The following is a 7,528-nucleotide window of genomic DNA, read 5'->3' as shown; positions in this document are numbered from 1 at the left end:
GCTAAATTTCAAGTGTACTCCTAAGGCTTTTATCTGGCTTTCCCATGTATCTGTGTTGTCCTTCATAACTACATCTCCTCTCAAGAGTCAATATGATTCAATGCTATCTCAGGAACCGTCTAAATATGTATATTTCTGCATTTCTTTAACGGTTTAACTGTCTATATCAGCAGGAGTTTTAAACTTCTGGTATCTTCTCAACCGCCAGTGTCCTGTCTTATGTCTATATGTAATTAGTGATGTTTCTGAATCTGTCAGACTGTAAACAGTTTTTTATATCTTTTTGCCAATCCAAGTGATGTAAATAAACTGGTTAAAATAACACTGCTTATGGTTTTGCTGAAGAGGATTTTATGAAAGTCTGTATTTCTGCTTAAAAAAAAAAGAGTTGCAGCCTACAAATGTACTCTAATAAAGTATATAGCTATTTTTAACAAGGTATACAGCTGGGTAGGCCTGAATCTGCCAAACTGAACCTTTTATTTTCTTAGTATGTTTGCTATTCTACTTTCTTTCACTGGATGTATATCCATGGGTGTTTTGTCTTTATCCATTCAAAGCAAACATCTAAACAAAATATGCACTGACACTTATGTAATGGAATAAATATCTCTAGGAAAGAAACCAATAAATACTATGCTGAAACTATCAACCACCAGTTTTGGTTTCTTGTTGTTTGGAAGGGCATTTTCAGCCTAGTGAATTCCAGATAAACAAGTTCTTGCAGAATTTGTTCTCTGGCTCATACAACTGTTTTTGATCTTCTCTTTAATTGTAGATGCGGCTTTTACTTTTCACTGTAAAACTTTATATAGTTGGTGTGTGAACCTAGATATTTCACAAACTAGCAGCAGCACTATTATCCTAGTTCTAACCCTGCTCAGACTTCCTGGCTTCTTAAGTTGAAGAACAAGTCACCTTCAGGGTGACTCTACCCTCTTGCATTTTGGACACGTCCTTACCTTAACATGTTATGTCAAGCCTCAGCTTCAGGTTGAAATGACTTAAAAATATATCTATAAAATCTTTTGTTAGGACTAAGAAAATAATGGCAGCGTAGTCTCACTGCCATTAAACGAGGTAATTTAAAACAAAGTATTCATTAGCTTTATCTCCTGCTTTTTGTATTCATTAGCTCTATCTACTGCTTTTTGACTGCACTCCAAGGTGATGCCACTCCAAGGTGATATAGCAGTTAATTGAAGGCACATTTGCTCCCAAATTTGTGAGAAATTTGTGAGTGTAGCCACCACTGTGGATCTCAGGTTTGTGCTGAAAGCCCTTAATTGCTTTTTCGGTATTGGTTGTTAAGAGGACCAGCAGTTTTTCAGTGAGACAGATGTGAAAACAGATTTTTGTTTAAAAATAACAAGGTAATAATTCATATTCTTGTTGATTTGATCACTTTTCTCTCATATTCTCAATCTGATTACCTAGAGCAGTGTAACAAGTCCTTTGAATGCAATAGGGGAAAAAAAAAAAGGAATTATCTGGTCAAATGTAGCAAGGGATGGTCATGCTGACAGTATTAGATGTTTGCTATCAGAGGGGGAACTACTAGTGAGTGAATACCTCTACACATCGGATAACAAACCTCATCAGTATCTGCTGTAGTCATAGTTAGTGGGGTTCCACGGAGGTCTGTTCAGTGCTTCTGATGACAAAGTGGATAGCAAAGTGGAGCGTGTGCTTATTAGCTTCACAGCTGTCACAGAGCAGCAAGAACCTTTGGGTTCGAAACAGAACAGGATGTGGAGTTGGAAGTGAGCTTTCTGTGTTACGGGAGCATTCCAGAGTCAGAAAAAAAGCTGTTGAGTGGGTGTTGTTAGGGGGGATGTCTCGCTGTTCAGAGCGATTCATCCAAACTCACAAAGCGAATACAGCTTTCTAGCAGTGGGCTTGCTCTCTTCCCCTCTTGGCATGTGTATCTCGAAGTTCTGGGTAGTGGTGCTTCCAGAAGAAAAGACACTACAAATATGCGCATTGCCATGGAGTTTATGCTTTTTGACATTTTGAGAAAATCATGGATTGTGTTGTCAACCTACCCTTGTTACAAGCTGGAACATGGAATATGGCTCAGAAGTTGTTTATACTTTGTAAACCACATTTAACGTTTAAGAAGCCTGTATTGGTATTGGGTGGTAGTTTGGAGGGAGCATGTAGACTAGAGCTTGTACTCAGGCAGGGTGATATATAGGGAAGAAACAGTGTTTGCTTGCTTAAAACACTTAAAAATGAAACAAAAAGAAACCAGTGGGATGCTAAGAAGGCAGCAATTGGCCATGAGCCTGCAGGAAGCCTGGAACACTGGCTGAAACCAAACTCTTCTGTTGATATCTGAATCATGGGGACTTCTTAGCTTAGCCTGGGCTTGTGCAAATCCAGCCTTTCACAAATCTACACCTATAATTTATAAACTCACTGGAAGCTATTAAAGCATTTATGGACTAAGATAATTAATCTTTTACAGGTTTTTGTTCAAAGAGAAAAGGGAGAGAAATTACAGCTGCTTGAGAGCACCTGTTTGTGAATGCGTTGTAGATTCAACGGGATGGCTTGACCTGTATTTTGCAGAAAAATAGTTGCTGCTTCAAAAATAGGAACTGAAAACTCCACTGTGAGATGGATGTTTACAACCTCTGAAAGCCAGCCATCAGAGACAAAACAGGGGCTAGCTAGAACGTACTTTAAAAACACAAAAGCTGTTGAGAGCTTAAAATGTTGGCTGAATGCTCCGTGCAGCTGACATTGGAAGGGTGGTGGCAAACTGGTGCCATGTTCTTTGCCTTGGGACTGGTTTTGAAGCGCCGAGCCAGAAACCTGCTCTCTCCCATCAGTATACGAAAGCTGAAATGGAAATGAGAACACCATGAAAACAAACTAATTAAACGTCTAGTGAAATAGATTTAACACTGTCAGACGTTAGGCAAACAAAAGTCATTTTTAGATAAGAACATTACCACTATTTAGGGCTGAATTTTCAGCTGGCACAGACTATTCTATGAGAGTCTCTATACAAATGCAACCATGCATTTGTATGCCCAATTTAGGCAGTCACAAGTGCAATTACCGCTCTACCTGCAAATTGTAATTAGTTTAAGTTGTCTTGGTGCTTTTATCAGCTGTTTCATATCATGACTCTAATTTTGGAGACTATAGTGGGACTGTAGTGGGAGCTACCCTCTGTTGAAAGAAAAAAATAATTACAAAAAGATGTGAAGCATTCTTTTGTTTTTACTCTATTTTTACCCTATATAGGGATAGTATATTTGGGAAATTAAGCAGTTAAAGTTCTGATATTAATATAAATATCAGTAGAAAGAGAAGAACCTTTATACCTCTCGTTTGCCCCTCTCCCTCGGGCATCTCAATTTCTTGGAGGGCCAGGGAAGAAGGAGGTGACTTTTGGCCTAATGATTTGGCCTAATGAGAATTGGAGAGCCCAGCTTTGCTGCTCAGCTCACAGCACCCCCTTATTAGGGGAGAATTAAGCCTTGAGCCCATCAAAGCCCAGAAGCAGGCTCAGTTCAGCTGCACAAGCAAAGGCAGCTCATGTTTTTCTTGTACCTGTGAAGATCAGATCAAGGATGACTTGCATCTCCCTTCCAGCACCACCTTCCCATTCCGGAGATCGAGGAAAGCACAACAGCCTAGTAAGCATGCCATCAATCTATTTATGGATTCTTTGGGATCGACTAGAGTATAAATTGTATTACCTGAGCTCTTGAATATTTTGTTTCACGTACAGTTTAAATGGTAATGTTTGTTTGTCGGTGTTTGGAGATACTGACTACCTCTCAGCACTGATGCACTCATAAATATTCAACTTCTGTCTTTACCCAAACAGTCAGTAATTTATTGGCTATCTTGGATTGTAAGCTCCTACATGCTTTCTGCTGCTCTATAACGGCAAAGATGATATTTCAGTGGTTCCTCCAGTGTTTCAGCCTGAAGGGAATGTAAATATAAGCATAACGGATTTTGGAAATGTGTCTTTTTCCCCGTGTTTCAATGGCTCATGCATTAGAGTTGGTATGGCTGGCAAATCAGCACTGATTGCTAATTAAAAAGCTGAATATATTAAGGAGTTTCACACATCCAGTTCTTTCTCAGATTGAAACCCTAGCTGTATGAGCAAGTGCTAGAGAAGCTCTAATGGATACAGTCTAATTACTTGCCATTTCTGCTTTGACTTAACAGTTCATGAATTACAGTAACTCTGACTGACAGATCATTGCTGATTACTAATTAAATGGCAGAATTCAGTTCCTTGCACCTCCAGCATTCACCCCCATAAAAAGTGGCACCGTATCCTAACAAAAAAAGCTTTCTCTCTCCTCGTTTGTTGATATGTGGAAGCTGATGGTCTCATCCCTCTGGAAAACAAAGATTCTCAGGGCACATTTAACAATAGTGGTGGATAAATATATTTCAAAAATAAAGTTACCGCTGTGTTGCTTATAAAAGAGGCTTTGGAGAGAAACTGTTGAAGGCAGTATAACAACTCAGCATGTTTCCTGGCACTCTCATTCTCTTATGGATCGCCTCAGCCCTCGTTTAGTGAGCACAAAGAACAATAAGCTTTTTAGCCCTTTATCTGCAGAAGGGGACAATTCATTCGCTGCCATAGGTGCTCACTAGGTCACCCAGACACTAGAATGAACGTGGGAATGGATTGTCTGTTTTTTCCTTTCTCTTCATTTGTCTTTTCTATTCAACAAACCCCGAATTTAATCTGGTTCTTGACAGTATTACTACTCTCCTAATCAGTGATATGTTTTAACTTGTGATAGCAAACTGTAAAAATGAGCTGTTGGGGTTGGTAATTCTCGGGATGTTTTCCCTCCAGTCCCGAACATCAGTGGGTAGAGTTATGGACAGCCAGATAACTACTTAACTCTGCTGTAACTTTTCTCACTAAACGCTGAAATAGTTAGTTCTACTCCAGATGTTAAAGCAAGAATAAGGGCTCATTAAGGATGCTACAGAGCTTTTCAAACACACAAAAAATACTGCAGACTGACAAACTTTTCTTTGTGCTGATTTCAGTCACTGATATTACTCCAAAAACACAAAAAACTTTTTATTCTAAGAAGAACCGCTGTACCTCTAATATCTTACTTTGTAAGCATGTCCCGAAGTGTGGGAATATTTCTATACATGGTTTGTAAATGTCCTTCAAAAATAATGCTCAAGAGCAATGGTAAAAAGAAATGGTGTGTTGCTCAAGACCCTATATATCAAAAAGCACAGTATAAAAATTCTTGGCATATAGGTGATCATAATGGTCCCTCTGGACTTAAAAGGTATTACAGAGAGAAACCGCAGAAGTTGTTTCTATAATTTAAAGCTTTATCTTTTCTTTGTTACTAATTCTTCCTGTCTGAGTATCACCATTCACCTTAAGCAAAATAGATCATATTATTACTGTGAGATAATAATAAAAAAAAGCTTTGTATTATTGAAGTCAGTACCAGTAATAAATGGAAAATCTAGAGTTCTAACGGGTGGCAGTAAGATCCCCTCCTCTTTGCTCCTCATCCCCTATCTAAAGTAAGTATTTAACATAACTGCTATTAATAGCAACAAAAAGCAATGCATTTAAACAAAGACAGGAAATGGGTCTGAAAAACAAATGATCCCAGGTCATCACAGCTGAGCCAGCAGGGTAACTTTTAGGAAAACTTTACCAGCAAAGAAGACCGTGTGAAATCTTGAAATCAGCTCTTCTGACCGCAAGACTTCTGCGGTTGTTTTCTGATGCTTGCCCATGTAACTGTGGTTTGTGACAGTGTGATCTTTCAAAACAACAGGAAGATTTTTACAGAGATGTATGGAAACCCTAGGGAAATGGGGCAGCTGCTTTCACCAGGCACTTCCGAAACTTCACCGAGACCTGCTGTGCCTCATTTTCTCCCTGTGCCTGAGAAATGGGAGATCTGCCTGCCCTGGAAGTCTCGGTGAATACAGGGATAAAGCCTTGTGCAGCCCCTGGGATGGGAAAATTCCAGCGTTTCCTCTCTTTGACTAGGAAATGCCTGGAATGACTCACTGTAGTTAGTGTAGCAAGTGTGACCTTTTTAAAGAAGACTGCCTTATGGAGCTGTTTTGCCTCTACTTTCTCCAATTTTCTTTTACTCCAGAATGACCAGCTTCAAAGAGAAAGTTCACTGCTCTAATTGAATATTCTCCATATTGAGAGGGGTAAAAATAAACATTCTTCTCAGTTTATTCACGCATAAACTAGAGTCATCCAAGTGTGACATCTGAAAGGAACTACATGATTATAATCTGAAATGAGAACAAAGTTCATCTTGTGCGGTTTCTTATTTTCTTTCATTGCAGATTTTAAAAGAGGAAAGAGATCTCAGAATCTTAATACCCATTAAAGCTGAAGGAAGCCAGGGCTCCGCGCTCCAGCGTTAACCTTTTTAGTATTCTGCCGGCTAATTGTCTGTCCGTTCTACCTTTTCCTCCCAGGTTAATGGGGTGGTTAACAGGGGAGGACAGGAGTGGTTGGCCAATCACACTACAAAGCAAACTGAAAAGGTCAAAGCGATGCGCTGTATTATTCATGGGCTATGCCTTGCCGGGGTATCTCGGATCTCATGTCTTCTCGTGATGAATTGCAACAAGAACAAGAAACAGCCCAACGTGAAATTGGCTCTGGTGACAATGATCGTAGTTCAAATGGAGAAATGTAAAACCGCGGCCTGCTGTTGTTCTGTCTGCTGAGATTAAAGATGTGTGATCACATCTAGCCCCTGAATAAGGAACTGGTTACATTTGTATGACTGCTTGGTTGGGTTGTAAGTATAATACTCTGCGTGTGTATGTATACATATGTGTGTGTATATATACACACAAATCCTTCTAATTTTAGCCATAGGCTGTGTCTTGGAAGTAGTGTGTGGTGCCTGATGTCCCTCCCCTCTGTATTGCTAAACTAATGATTAATGTACAGAGTACTTAATATTAGACTTCTATTTAAACTGTGTTTGGCTTAAAGTTATTAATATGCTAATTCCTAGTGGGGACACTTGGACTAGACTCTAAGGTGGTCCTTGCTCTCAGGGGTTTGCAAACTGTGGAGTCAAATTTCAAGGGAATTCTGATGCAAGTGTTCTTCTGTCCTTTGCTTTGGTGTGAAATGGGGGTGGAGGGAGATACGTGCAGAGGCAGGAGCGTGGTTGAGGTGCTCAGAGTTATTTTCTGAGCAGTGTCCTCCCCTACAGAGTGAGAGTAGCACCACAGACTGCTACTGAAGGCCTAGTAGCGGGTTCCATTCAGGTATCTTCTAGTTTCGTCCTCACCACTGGATGTCGTGAGTGCACCTTGTCTTCTTCCACCGGTGACGTTCAGTTTATTTCTTTAGCTGTACACCCATTCTCTTCAGACCACAACCTTGTATTTTTCAAGCGTTTTTACCATACCCCTTTGAGAGAAGAGACTTTATAAACAGTGAAAGTGAGAAATGTTTATTAAGACCAAACACTGCACCTTCTGTGAGTCATAATCAGTGTTGGAG

This window comes from Netta rufina (genome assembly GCF_964035555.1).
Source record: "Netta rufina genome assembly, chromosome: 9".
NCBI classification, from domain to species: Eukaryota; Metazoa; Chordata; class Aves; order Anseriformes; family Anatidae; genus Netta; species Netta rufina.
Note: the sequence above shows the minus strand (reverse complement) of the source record.